General features: G+C 41.2%; 1 pseudogene; it reads right to left on the reverse strand.

Moving 5' to 3' along the window:
• The window catches only part of LOC131901303 (probable asparagine--tRNA ligase, mitochondrial), a 33,935-nt pseudogene extending 19,959 nt beyond the window's left edge, over positions 1–13,976 (reverse strand).
• Between the last annotated feature and the right edge of the window lie 1,442 nt (positions 13,977–15,418).

The raw sequence follows: 15,418 nt of genomic DNA on the forward strand, positions 1-15,418 counted from the left end.
ACTAGGTGAGTGCTCTACCAACAGAGCTATAGCTCATCCCACACACAAAATAATTTTTGATATTCAAGCCAAAAGGTAACTCTACACTGTTACAATATCCTAGCTTAAAATACTATTCAAATCCCCAGTCTTTACTACATTAATAAACGTTTGATACATCTGGAATTTATGCAAATTTTAATACCTTTTAAGGAGCCTATAGTAATAAATCTAGGAACCAATATCAAATACTAGGTAATATGTAACCCTTAGTTGTAAGTACAACAGTAAACTTTTTGTCCATTCTTGAGACGCAGTCTTACTATGCAGCCCTGGCTGAGGTGATATCACCAACTATAACTTCTGACAGTCTTCCTGTCTCAGTGTCCTGAGTACTGGGATTATAGCCATGAACTACTGCACTCTGGTTCTAGTGACTTCTCGAAAAACACAATCCTAATTGTCATGTACACAGGCAGACACCACAGAATGAAACATCAGCATTACACGTTTTAAATATGATTAAAAGTTTAAAAGGCTAGAGAGGTAGTTCAGCATTAAGAGCATGCTTGTTCTTCCAGAGGACCAGGGTTTGAGTCACAGCACCTACATAGTGGCTCAGAATCATCTATTAACTCCAGTTCCCAGAGAGCTGGAGCCCTCTCTGGCATACATGAGCCTCAGAATGCATGTGTGGCACAGACATACCTCTATGCAGAACACCCATAAAATATGTCTTTTAAAAAAACTAAAAAGTAAATATACACTAAAAAGTATCTTGAGATTTTAACCACTATATTAACGCTAAAATTATTTTCAACTACGTGTTTTTAACTTTTATTTCATTTTAATTATTTTCTTACTTCAGATCTTATACTTTGCTGTATATTTTAAATTGTTTTCATATTTGTAAAAGCTCAAAATAATAACTATATAAAAGGAGGTAAAGTTCACTTGTCAATGGATTGCCAATACCACCATCTAGTGGCCAAAAAGGAATAAAACTGTTTCAGAATTAAAGCAGGTCCACTTTCTCAGTTGTTGAAAGTCTTGAGGGGAACAAAACAAAATCCTTTATTTTGATCTCTAAAGAGGTTCTGTATCTGTGTGGGTCAAGTACTACTAAAAATTCATATGGAAGGTGCATAAAGAAATTTGTGAGATCCTGTGTAAACAGACCCTTTCAAACTATAATGGGATAAAATTGCAAACTCTAATGTATTTTCCTTGGTTTAATCAAAACTACATGCCTTAAAGCTATGATGCTCTTTGGCAGTCTTTCAGAAATGACCTCTAGCAGACCTTTCCAAAAGCATAAAGTCTCCTGGTGAAGTAGAACAGACTGAAACACTCAGATGCACCTCAGGGGAAGACCACAGTGTTGTACTGCCTCTGTACACGTACACTCGCAGTCGGAAGAGGTGACGTGGGAAAACAGCGCGGGCTTTATCTGCTGGATCATCACTGACCTTTGGTGGCTTCCCACTGACATGACCAAAATTCAGAAACAGAGATTGGATTTACCCTCTTATCTGAACAAGCACAAAACAAATACAACAAAAACAGGTAGCAAACCATATGAAACAATGATTTTCAAGATAGCAGACATCAAACAGAGGCAGTGAGTGATCTGTAGGTTATGAGAAACAAACCTGGTGAACACTACAAGGCTCCCAGAGTCCTACACTGAGATCCTTCTGGACACAGCACAGGAAGGAGGAAGTAAGGTGGGGCCCAGAAGACTCCTGAGCTGAGGAGAAACTGTCATGAGTCTGAAGAAACCAAAGTGGCTACAGTCAGAATATGAGAAAGGTGAGAACAGAGGTGTGATGCAGAACTGATCAGTACATGAATGAAAGAAACTATCCAAGGTTGAGGAAAAAATAATGCAAAGAGATTAGCGAAGACAGGGTCTGGTATTTGCACGCCGGTTGGATGTTCCCACAGCCAGACTGGGAAATCTTATAATTCACAAGGTACTAGGTAGAATATTCAGGAAGGCTTTGACTAGACTATTAGAAATAACCCATACTACACTGAATACTGTTCCAGATATAAGCAAACACTGTTGTGGAATAATCTTTTTGTACACTGTAATGATTTGTCACTCTGATTGGCTTAATAAAAAGCTGAACAGCAAATAGCTAGGCAGGCCTTTAAGGGCAGAGAGAACGCTAGGAAGAAGGAGGAAGAGTCACCAGCCAGATGCGGAGGAAGCAAGACATGCAGGATGAGAAGTAAAAGCCGTGAGCCACATGGCACCATGTAGATAAATATAAATGGGTTAATTTAAGTTTTAAGAGCTAGTTAGAAACAAGCCTAAGCTATCAGCCAAGCTTTCATAATTAATAATAAGCTGGCTGGTGGAACAGTCAGACAAAGACTCGCTACTAAAAACAGAAGACCAAAAGTATTGAAATGTTTTCAACTTAATGGTATACCAGGACAGAGCTTGAGAATCTTTCTAAATATCTTGTACTCACAAGGTAAAAATTCATAACATCTGGCATCAACTGAAAATCAGAAGGTATACAAAGAGGCAAGAAAACATAACCCAAAACAAAACAAATTAATCAAAACTAACCTATAAGTGACAAGCAGACTAGGCATTAAACATACATAAAGTATATAGTTTTAAAACTAGGCCTGTATTTGAAAAGTTAGGTAGGCATGAAAGACATTAAAAACAACTCCCAGCTCGGTGAGGTGGTGCAAGCCTGTAATTCCAGCTACTTAGGAGGCTGAGGTAGAAGCATCACAAGTTCAAGGCCAGCCTGGGCAACTTAGTGAGACTCTGTCTCAAATAAACAAGGGTTAGGAATGGATCTTTTGCCCACGAGTACACTTTCCAAGCATGTTTGTGGCCCTGGGTTCAATGGGCTATGTGATATCATTAAGTGTTCTAATATGGAAATAATCTCAGAGACAACAAAAAATATTTAAAGAAAAGATGGCTAAAAAAAACTTCAGAAACAAACAAACAAACAACCTTCAGGAGCAGGGCACAGTGACACATGGCTAACTAGTAAGGGGACTAAAATCAGGAGCATTACCAATGCCAGGGAAGCCTCGGCAAAACAGCAAATAAAAACCAAAACCGCCTGGGCTACCAAGTGAGTTCCAGGAAAGGCGCAAAGCTACACAGAAAAACCCTGTCTCGAAAAACCAAAAAAAAAAAAAAAAAAAACCAAAACCAAAGCTCAAATTGATAAAAATGACAAACTCCTGTATCCAAGGAACTTAACCCTAAAAGAGAAACAAAGAAAACTATGACAAAACACATCATAACTGAATTTATCAAAACCAGAGATAAAGAGAAGCCAAAGAAAAAGGTCTTATTCAGAGGAACCAAGAAAAAGACAACATCACTTCTCACCGGAAACACTGAGAAGACACAGTGGCAACTTAGAGAATCTGGACTCATGTCTGTAACCCAAGTACTTGGGGAGTTGGGGCAAGAAGAGCTTGAATTTGAGGCTATCCGGGCTACATGTAACTTCAAGAGAAGCCTTGCTTATTTAACAAGACCTCGTGGCTCAGTGATTAAGAGCACTGCTTGCTCTTCCAGAGGACCCAGGTTCAATTCCCAGCACCCACATGTGGCTCACAGATGTCAGTTCCAGGGTAATCTGACACCCTCTTCTGGCTTCCACAGGCACCAGGCATGCACATAGTACACTTACATGCATGCATGCATGCATGCAAAACACCCATACACAAAGAAATAAAGTAAAAGTCTATCAAACTGTAATTCTATATCCACAGAAAGTATTTTCAAAAATGAAGGTGAAATAACAGCTATTAGAGACACACAAACTTTCGGGATCACGGATGTATTTCCTACCTTCCTTGTGGTGATGCTTTCAGGGAGGGGTACAGTCATGTCGAAACTCATCAGACCACACACTTTCAATATGCACAGTATCGTATGCAAGCTACTCCTCAATAATATTTTTTTTTTGGTTTTTCGAGACAGGGTTTCTCTGTGTAGCTTTGCACCTTTCCTGGAACTCACTCTGTAGCCCAGGCTGGCCTCGAACTTGCAGAGATCCACCTGGCTCTGCCTCCCGAGTGCTGGGACTAAAGGCGGGTGCCACCACCGCCCAGCCAATAACATTATTAAACCACACACAAGAAAAGGAGAAAAGGGAGAAGACAGATATGCATGTCTGTGACATCTAGTTCTTTATAAGATAAAGGGTGTTTAGAACAAATAAGATCTTTCAGGCAAATGCTCCAGGCTTACAATGATTCAAACTGCATTAAAAACCACACTCGGAAGCAGAGCACCTTACCTTAAAGGAGGAATGAATAGCAGCTGTGGCTTCACTGCGAACCCGCAATATAGAACCCAGAGCATTAGTCCTACACCTCAGGTGAGGATACTGTCTCAGGTACTCCAGGGGATGCCTCTCCTTATATTTTATAGGGAACGCCTGCCAAAACTATGGGGGAAATTCAAAAGGGGAAAAACAAACAAACAAACAAACCAAAAGAGCTACCAAACAAACACCAAAACCCATTTTACAAACCAGTTTCCAGAGTATTTCTTAAAACAGCAGAGCTCTGGGACAAAACTAAGATGCTTTCCTATGGTGACATTTCATTTGTGCTGAAATGTGATTTTATTTGTATGTTAATAAATAAAAGTGCCTGGGGGACAGAGCTCATAGCAAGCCATAGCAGAAGTCTGGCAGTGGTAGCACTCGCCCTTAATCCCAATCACATGACAGGCAGATCTCTGTGTGTTCAAGGACACCACCAGTATGGAGACATACGGCTTTAATCTCAATACCAACCATAGAGACCTGGAGGTCTGTATAGACAGGCAGTGACGAGGAGGTCATGTGGTTGGGTTTACAACCAATGAGAATGCAGAACAGAAAGTCAATAAAAAGACAGGCACACAGGAAGTAGGTCTCTTAGGGGAAGGACGGCAGCGGCAGCGAGGGGTAAGAAGGCGGTCTTGGTCTCAGCTCTTAACTACTGCTCTCTGACCTCTGGGGCTTTTAACTCTGCATTTATTTAGTAAAACTGTTTAGAATTACATCTACACTTTACTTATTATTAAAAAAAAATTACATGTATTTTCGTGTGCATACATCTGCACACATACACCACACGTTCAGAGATCAGAGAACAGCTTGGAGTTGGTTCTCTCTCCTTCCACCATGCAGGTCCCAGGACTCAAACTTCAGGTCATCAAGCTTGGAGATAAGCACCTTTATCTGCTGAGCCATCTTCTTTATTTCTTAATAGAATGGATTGTAGCCCAATTACTCCTACTAGGTAAACAGAATGGCCGGGTGGAGTGAGGGAGATGCTGGGTTAAAGCCAGCTTTACTACTTAGTAGCCAAGTTACTTAATGCCACTGAGGCTCGCCTGTTATTTACCAAGTTTCTATCCATTAGCTGTCAGTTTCTTACAACTAGAGAGGTTAGCACGTAACTATTCAAAATCACTAACTTTGGCACATTACAGAAATAAAAGGCTATTCCTAACACCATACATACACAGTTGATATTGAACTTCTCCCCAGTGTCTTAAAGCCTCAAGCATAATCGATTAGGGTTGCTTATTGTTTATCAGCTTTTGCTGGTATCTAATAGCATGAGGGAGACACCACAGCTTTCTTTCATTTAGTACAACACTGAAGATTTGGAAAAAATTAAAGGAAATTAACGCTCTAACTTGAGACATCTCCAACCTGGCCACACTCATGCTACAAAATTAAGAAGACATCCATCTTTTCAAACAAAACCTGAAGTTTCCATTGAAAAGATAACAGCGAAGTTTACAAAGAACAGCACTGGTAGACTGCTTCTAGTCTCCTCTGTTCTTTAGGTCTTAGGCAAATATTTCTTTTTGTGTTGTATAGAAACAAACATCATACTTACTAAAGGTAAACTGTGGCCCCATTAGTAGAGATTCAGAATGCTCTCATGTCTGAAAACTTAAGTAACACTCAGTCGGGGCTAGGGATGAACCGATTACCCAAAGCAGGGTTTGGGGTTTAATTCTCAGCACCACTAGGGCACAGGGTGGGGGATACCATCCATTTACATGCTGGAAGTCTTAGATTTGGGATTAGGAACAATAAGAGTTTAAAATAAGTAACACTAAACCAAAAGTATAAAAACAACAGAAGCCAAGGGACAATCATTTTGCTCATTAGATATTTAAAATTATAGCAAAAGCAAGAAGCCACATGGCTAGAATATAAACTTCAGATGTGACAGGTACCACAGAGATGCACAGACTAATACTTGGCTCTCAGGAGATGAAGCAGTCATTATAATACTACTTCTCACTAGGCTCAGTGATCTGTTTCAGTGATCAGGGAAGTCACAAATGAAACTATTCTAAGTGCCATCTTCTCAAAAGACTTAAATAGACCACTAATGGTTTAGATTAAACCTAAACAGTCCCCCAAATTATCAGCAAACATACCTTGGCTTCACAATTTCCAATCACCTCAATTTTTTCTGCCTTCAGTTCCACATTTTGCCTTTTGGATTGACTTTTGACCAGCTGTCCTTGGACTTGCACGGAACTCCCAAAAGCCAATTCTCTATAGTAACAAAAAAACTAGTATCAGAAAAGAGACTATATATAGCCTTCATTTCAATTAAAATCTTGGTGAAGTATATAATGTCAAAAGTATTCAGACGCTCTCTTGTACCAGAACTCTAAAAATGAATTCCGTGTTCAAATGGGAACAAGCGGAGTTAACAATTTGCTTAAGTATTTAGAACTAAGAAATTATGTAACTATTATTATTTTTGGAGGGTAAGGGAGGAGACAGACCTAGAACTCACTATGTAGACCACGCGGGCATGGAACTCACAGAGATCTACCTGCCTCTGCCTCCCAAGTGCTGGGATTAAAGGCATGTGCCATCAGGCTTATCGTGTCTTCTTACCAAACATACTGGCCCAGTTACTTTAAGATGGCAGGCTGTGTGTAAAGTCTGGGGCTAGGGCCTATAGCCTGGCTGATGGCACTACACCAATGCCACCCTGCTTTGTGACACCCAGAGGTATCAGAAGATTCGAGCAGTGGGCAAGGGAGGGACATGAGAAGTCTTGGTACTACTTTCCACATGTAGGCTTTTTTTTTGTGGTTGTTTTTAAGAGGAGGTCCCAGACACAGCCCAAGCTGGAACTCACTCTGTAGCCCAGGCTGGCTTCAAACTCAAAACTTTCCTCCTCAGCTGCCCAAGGGCTGGGATTAGACATATGTGCCAATATGCCTGGCTTGAATTTTTTTTATTTTTTAATTAGTTGGTTGATGGCACGAGTATAGAGACAGTACCTTCTGGTTAATGAACTTACGTTCTAGTTCAAGTTTACCCACAAATTAATTTGCCACAGAAAGAAACATGTACCCATTTGTTTTAAGAATCACTTATTAAGAAGGAAGCTAGGCTAAATGATTGCATATCTTTGCTAATTCTAATATTTTATAATCATAATATATTTAAAAAAAAAGAAAAACTGAGCAAGTGGTGGTGGTGCACACCTTAAATCCCAGCACTCGGGAGGCAAAGGCAGGCAGATCCCTGAGTTCGAGGCTAGCCAGGTCTACAGCGTGAGTTCTAGGACAGTCAGGGCAAAACCCTGTCTTGATTAAAAAGGGGGTGGGGGCACTGGAGAGATGTCTGAGTGGGTAAATTCACACAAGGCTGATAACCTGAGTTATCATATAACCCAGAACCCACATAAAAGCCACACACAATAGTGCAAGGGTCTATAGTCTCAGCACACTCCTAAGGGGAGATGGGATGTAGAGAAGGACCCAGAAGCTCTTGAGCCAGCCTGTCTGCCTAAGGCAGGAGCGATAGCACTCTGTCTCCAACAAGGTGTAGAGGAACACAGGACTGAGACCTGAAGGTTGTCTTCTCACCTCTACATGCACATGTGTGCTCATGAGCAGAAACACATACAAATTTTAAAAATTCCCTTAAAAACAATTAGTAACTACCTTCCTTAATAATGTGTATTTAAAAGTTGTATTATAATAGAGTAATATATTAAATAAATGTGTCAGGAGATTCCCCCATCCAGTTTTATTTGCCTGCTACATTTAATATATGGTATTTCCTTTTGACATTTAGTCATATGTAAATGTATACATGTAAAACTGTTCACTACTATACCCAGTGGAGAAAAGAAACTGGTATACTTTGGCTGGTGACTATAGGCTATTTTGAGATGGTCTTGAGTTTTCCTGTAAGGGCTCTTGCAAATATCTCAAAGAGGTAGGTAGGCATCTCCAGAACTCAGGCGAAACAAGACCCCTGCAATTGCTATCCTCACAGGTATCATCAGAGGAACACAAACTTCTTTTACAGGGTTGTTACAGTAGAAGAGTGTAAAGATGGTTTAAGAATGGCCCCCAGAGCCTCCTATGTTTGAATGCTTGGTCCTCAGCTGGTGGAACTGTTTGAGGATTAGGAGGTAGGGCATTGTTAGGAGGTGTGTCACTGGGACAGGCTTGGCTTGAGCAAAAGCCTAGGTCATTCCCAGTTAGCGCACTCTCTCTCCCCTTCATGCTTTGAAGCAAGATGAAGCTCTCAGCTACTGCTCCAGCACCATGCCTGGCTGCCTACTGCCCTGATCCCCGCCATGATGGTCATGGACTCTAACCTGAAACTGTCAGCCCGTAATAAACTTTTTCTTCGCAAGTTGCTTTGGTCAAGGTGGCTTAACACAGCAATAGAAATGTAAGTAAGACAAACAGATTTTGTTTTTCTGCCTAGGTGAGACCCATGAGTCTTTGCAATATGTAGACAGCATTATTCTTAACAGTCCTTAGAAGAGCCAAGTGCTTTTACTCTAGCAGAGTAATGTTCTGCTCCAGAGAGGTTATACCTTAACACAAAATGGTATTAGTTTTAACATCTGATGAACGAGACCATAAAAGTTCCTTCCACATATTCAATAGTAATTGGTTATGTTCCAGCATTATGACAAAAGCTAGGGACAGAGAATTGAGTACATCATTCCTAACTTCAAAGAACTAAGAGTCAAAGGAGTGTAATAAGAAGAAAGTTAATTTCCAAACAGCAGCATCCATTCTACGACAGATGGGCACATGGAACTATGGGATCAGGGAAGTACTTGCCATAGTCATGGGACACAGACATCAGATGATGTTTAAACTGGAACTAGATACCAGACAGAATCTCACTTGGCAGTGGGACCCACATGTGCAAGGTCTAGAAGACAACAGGTTAGGGAGGTGTAAGTAGTTTTAAAAAGACTGGAGCAAACCATGGGCAGAAGATATCAGCATGTAAAGATATCAGAGCTTGAAGGCTCTGGATTCCAAGTTTATTTGGCTTTTTCTTCAACGCTATTTTTCACAGATTTGCTTAGAAAGATCATTCAGGTGGTAAAGAAAACACTCTATTAGAAAAAAATTCCACTAGAAAAGGAAAAAAATTTGAAGAACTTTTAAAAACAAACAAACAAAAAATTAAAAAAACAGGAAAAAAACAAAAACAAAAAAACTCGCCTACTGTCAAAGTTCGAATCAGCAACAACCTGAAGGCTTTCCAAAGAGGATCCATCACTGACATGCAGGAACAGAACTTCCTTCTGGGATCATACTGAATGGATCCATCCCTGGAAAGAAGCATTTTTAAATGTGAGCTTAAAAATCGAACACTTTTACATTTTTATTACACATTCAAAAAAGATTAAATGAATGAAAAAATGTTCACAATATTGCCTCAACATGTCAAATGCATAAAATGAACTGCCTTGGGCTTATCTGGATGTGTATACAGTTTTAAATGACTCTTATCACAGTGAGATGCATATTTAGTGGTCCACCTTTGTTTCAGCTCATTTTAAATGGATGCTAAGCATTTCATTAAGTTGACGAGCCTAATTAGCATAAACAATGTCCTTAATATTGACTTCTCAAAGCTATTCCTTGCTCCTCAATCACAAAAAAAAAAAAGAAAAAAGAAAAAGATTACAAGCTGGTGCCTTTTTCCTTGTGTCCAATTCCCAGAGAGATCATTAGACTAGAAACATCATATGAGATTTTGTTCTATTTACAAAGTATTATACAAAAAAAAGTTATTTAAAAAAACAGTCTCATGAAGCTAAACATAATAGTATATACCTGTGATCCCAGCACTTGGGAAGCTAAGACAGGAGGATCCCAAGTTTGAGGCCAACTTCGATTACATAGCTAGTCTGTGTAAAAAAACAAAAGTGTAATGAATAAATACATGAAAATGTCACAAAGAAATCTATTTCTCTTTTTTAATTTTTGTGGGGCTTTATTAGGCTAAAAATGATGTGTGTGCATCTGAATATGCCATGTGTATAGGGATGCCAGGAGAAGGTGTTGGATCTCCTAGAACTGGAGTTACACACAGTTAGGAGCAGCCTGATGTGGCTACCGGGAATCGAACTCCTGTCCTCTTGAAGAGCAGTAAGTACTCTTAACCACTGAGCCATCTCACCAGCTCCAGAGACCCATTTCTTTGTATGTTAACCAATAAATAAAAATTTTGGAAATAGTTTCCAAATGTGATTTTTTTTCCTGCGGCAAAGACTGGGTATTATCTTCTCTGCAGCAGGAACAGAAACTAACACTGAACAAGTAAAAATACATGATAAAAAGAAAAGTCATGAACATACAACCACACATAAGTTTCAAAGACAGTCTTGAACTAAAGTACAGGTACATGCAAGTACAAATGAGAAGTCTTCAAGTAGACCTCCTAACATTAATAACAGCTACATACCCAACTTGAATATAGCCAGCATAGGTGTTACCAGAGAACACTGTTTTCAAAGGCACTCAAAGATACATTTGATCTCTGAGTTGCATTCCCTGGAGCTAGACTTACAGGTGGTTGTGAGACCCCGAATCAGGTTCTGCCAATGAACTCAGCTGTTCTGGGAAAAGCCTCTGGTTCTTTAGAAGGGTGGCAAGTGCTCGAAAGTGCTGAGCCATCTCTCCAATGCACATGTTTTAAGTGAAAGGATATCCACTACCTATTGAACATGTATTATGTTTTAAAGAAAGTTTACCTTTTTCATATATTGTGTCATTTCTTATCATACCTCCTTTACACACAAGTAAACGGTGGCTCCAGGATGTTAAATAACTTACTGAAAGTCACACTGCTGATGAACTAGTATCCAAATCTGAACCCAAGTCTATGTAACTAGAAAGTCTTTGGCCAAAGCTATACAGCATGGTGTGTAACCACTTCAGTTTCATGTACAAAGCAATTCATCTCACCATATCTCCAAAGACACCCACATTTGTTTATTCCTGGTTAATAGTAATTTCCAAATCTCCACTCTCTTATTTTTACTTACTGGAGAGTTAACAGCAAGCACTTTTTTTTTTTTTTTTTTTTTTTGGTTTTTTGAGACAGGGTTTCTCTGTGTAGCTTTGCGCCTCTCCTGGAACTCACTTGGTAGCCCAGGCTGGCCTTGAACTCACAGAGATCCTCCTGGCTCTGCCTCCCGAGTGCTGGGATTAAAGGCGTGCGCCACCACCGCCCGGCAACAGCAAGCACTTTTAATGTGCTTCTGTCCTAAATTCTTTGTAAATATTATGCTATTGAATCCTTACAAGAGCTAAATAAAGTCATTATTATTACTTGTGAAGGGAATAGACACTTAGGAAAAAATTTAAAAGATAACCCTGGTCATAATTATCAGGTAGTACACTTGGAATTCAAATATGGTTATTATTCTGAAGTTCACATACTTATCAACAGGCTTTTCTGAAGTGCTATTTTCTCCTCATCTTCTGCCTGGGAACATATCCTGCTGCTATTTCTACCCCATCAGTTATTGTACCTGGGGATGCCATCCTCCAAGACAGCCAATATGCAGGTGACATCTTGACCTCCACACAGTTCATGCACTCCCTCGCTGTTCTCTGACAGCTTTTTATCTCCACCACTAATAATCAGTGCACTGCTGTAAACTAGGGCTAACAAAAATATAATGTGAATTACCTAATTAAAAAAAAATTAGGGTCAGAGAGATGGCTCCAAGGTAAAGAACACTTCCTGCTCTTGCAGAGGACTCAAATTTGGTTCCTAGTACCATCTGAGGAAGCTCACAGCTGCTTGTAACTCCAGCTCCGGGGAATTCTGACACCTCTATGGCTCTCCACAGGCACTCCTATGTACATGGCATAAACTCATGCAGACACATATACATAAATACAAAATAAACCTCTAAAAAGATATGTTCCACATTAAAAGGAAATTTAGGTAATGAGTAACATGTTCAACCAATTATGCTCCAAATACTATTCACATGTAATGAATATAAAAGTATGTTCAGATTTTGATGTTTCTTTACTCTTCAAAGTTACTGTGTATTTTACACATACTACACATCTCCGTGCACTTGGACCCTATTTTCAGGTGCTCGGTGGCCAGCAGTTTCACTGCTAAGCACGGAAGTGAAAGAAAAGCCTGTTACTTGAGTAGTAGGTTCAGTTCGTTTTTGAATGTTCTTTTGATCATCAGACAAAAGACATCATTAATGCATGTCACATTAATCAATGAGTATAGTAAACAGCTTTGATAACTTTGATTCAGATCATGGAACAAGTATGAAACCGAAATAAGTGCAAGGAAGAGCAGCTCGATCATACGGCTAAACATCAAGAATATAGGAGAGACCACTCAGTGTGTTTCAGCAATTCAAGAAGAAAGAGCCAACCACGAGGCTTATTCTGTCCCTTTAAGGAGCTAGTCAAAGCTGCTGCGAATGCTATTAAGAGAAATAATAGCAGCTAACACTGACCGGGAGGTCTCTGTTCTAAATCGCGGGTACCCACTATCACGTTTAATTTTCAGAGCTCTCGGAAATAGAAACTACTATTATCGCCATTTTCCCATAACTAACAAGATACTTAGGGCAGGCGGCTTAAGTCAAGGCAACTGCAGCCCCGAGTTTGTCAAACTACAACATTCCACTCTTTCTTAGCTTATTAATTACATAAAGGCCTCAGATTAAGAGTCAAGGTAGCTAAAAGCCGAAAAGACATGGCGTCGCGATGTGTTCAAGGACCACATGAAGCTGTAACTCAGGATGGGTATGAGTGCAGCCCAAGACAAAACGGTAAACTTTGAGACCTTTTTAATTGGGGGTGGGTGGTATCGATGGGTCAACTATGAACTTGGTAGGTGACAACATCGTGATGCAATGTCAGATGGTTGACACACCAGGAACTACTATTTCCTGCCAGCCAGGTGAACAGGAAAACGAGAAGACAGGATTTCTGCCCTCAAAGAACTAGGGCAAGACATTCCACGCTATTAAGAGATAAAGGTAGAAAAAGGGGGCGTGTTCGCTTAAACTTTCCTGCATGATTGACAAGTTTACAGGTAACGGCTCGGTGTCATGAAAAACTCTGCTGCCGCACTCCTAATCGACAGAACGATTTGCAAAAAGTAACAGTACGGTCGCCGAGAAGTGTGGACACTTGCGACGCCTTCATTTCCAACTTTGCTCTGCCCACGGTGGTCCGAGAGGCCCGCGCGGAGGAAAGCTAGTCGTGGCGGGCCAAGCAAGCTCCAGCAGCTTTGCACACACCCACCTGCACCGTTACACACTCCCCACTCGCGTCCTGGACCCCGAGGGCGTCCCGCACGCGCAGTTTGGCAGATGCGCGGGGCCTGGGGCAGGAAACGGAAGAGCAGAGACGCAGCGCGCCCAGCAAGCGCCGGGCCCCAAGCATGGCGTGGCCGGCCGGGTCGTGGCTCGCAGTGTGCTGGGGCAGCCTTCTTCACTCGCGCAGTCCTGCCGTCAGGTGCTCGTGTCGCTCTTCCTTCTGAGCCCCAGGCCGTCCCTTCAGGACCTCTCCTCAGCGTCCTGCTCCCGAAAGCCGGGAAGGTTCAACGCTCAAGAAACACAGTACAGATCTATGCGGTACGGTGCAGGTGCTACCTGAGCGAACCCCTAGGTTAAAGCACGATGCAACTGGGCTACGTCACCGCATGCGCGCTCTTACGTCGTCACGCTAGGTGGGGTCTGAGGCTGAGCATGCGTGATTGTGTTCCGGAGCTTGCACGCCCGTCAAGGGGCAGGGTTTGGGTGGTGGCAGGAACCGACGTGGGCGGGGCTAAGGCACAAGACTTTCTGAGTTGTCTCAGAAATAGCTAGGGAGCTCCCCCGTTGGGGTCATCTAAGCGTTCCTTTTTATAAAGCTGCCGGGGGGGGGGGGGAGTGGGGGGGAGTGGGGGGGGTGTAACTGAGGAACACTGAGGGGCTGGATTGACAGATGCAGAAGACAAGTGTCCAGAGTCTTGGGTGTGGAGAGGAGTTCTGAGCAGGGGAATTCAGACTCAAGACCTAGTACCTGCTGAAGTCACCGTTGTGTGATATCAGATATCAAAACACACCATTGCTTAAAAAGAAGAGACTGAAACATTACCTACCAGAATCTTTAAGTCTTTCTCTTCTTTTACTTGAATTTGTTTGACCTGAAAACACTGACCTTTTCATATATCCAGCTGTATTTTAAGTTTACACAAAAATTAAATTTTTCATAACTCAGCGAAACGTATGATAATGCTTTTATCTAGTTAAACAATAAGAGGTCAAGATAAGATGAATTAAAGTTGCCACTGCTGTTATACCCATTTTACAGATAACAGGAACAGGATGGCTAACTTAATACAAGTGTCAAATTTAAACCCAGAAACTCTGGCTCTATGCACTAAACTATTGGACTATACGGTGTCTTGTGGTGGAAAAGAAAACCTAGTCCTGTCCATCAAAGAGGTCATGATCTAAGGATGATGAATCACACACACACACACACACACACACACACACACACACACACACAGAGAGAGAGAGAGAGAGAGAGAGAGAGAGAGAGATCATTACAGTATAAACCAGCAAGCACACACATAGATATGTGTGTATCAAGTGGAGTGGCAGCCTCAAGAAAGAGATAATTTTGAGGAAAGTTACAAATGACATTCTCATTTGCCAGATGAGAATGTCAGAAGCTGCTGGGAGGACAAATGGCCTGAAAGAATTGTAAAATTCTTCTCTAGATAAACTTGAAAATATCTCCAGTAAAAATACTTTTGGGCACTTCTAGAACCTTGAGAAAGGAAAAAATAGAAACTTGTAGCCTTCCACATTAAGTAGATACAGCTTTTATCTTTGTTTGTTTGTTTGTTTTTCAAGACAAGGTTTCTCTGTGTAGCTTTGGAGCCTGTCCTGGATCTCGCTCTGTAGACCAGGCTGGCCTCGAACTCAAAGAGATCTTCCTGGCTCTGCCTCCTGAGTGCTGGGATTAAAGGCGTGCGCCACCGCCACCCAGCTTAGCTTTTATCGTAAAGCATAAATGTATATTAGATATCCCCCTCCCTCTCCTCCGCTCCAAAATAAAAAAGCGAAACCAGGAACTCGCTGTTGTGGG

This window comes from Peromyscus eremicus, unplaced genomic scaffold (genome assembly GCF_949786415.1).
Source record: "Peromyscus eremicus unplaced genomic scaffold, PerEre_H2_v1 PerEre#2#unplaced_71, whole genome shotgun sequence".
NCBI classification, from domain to species: Eukaryota; Metazoa; Chordata; class Mammalia; order Rodentia; family Cricetidae; genus Peromyscus; species Peromyscus eremicus.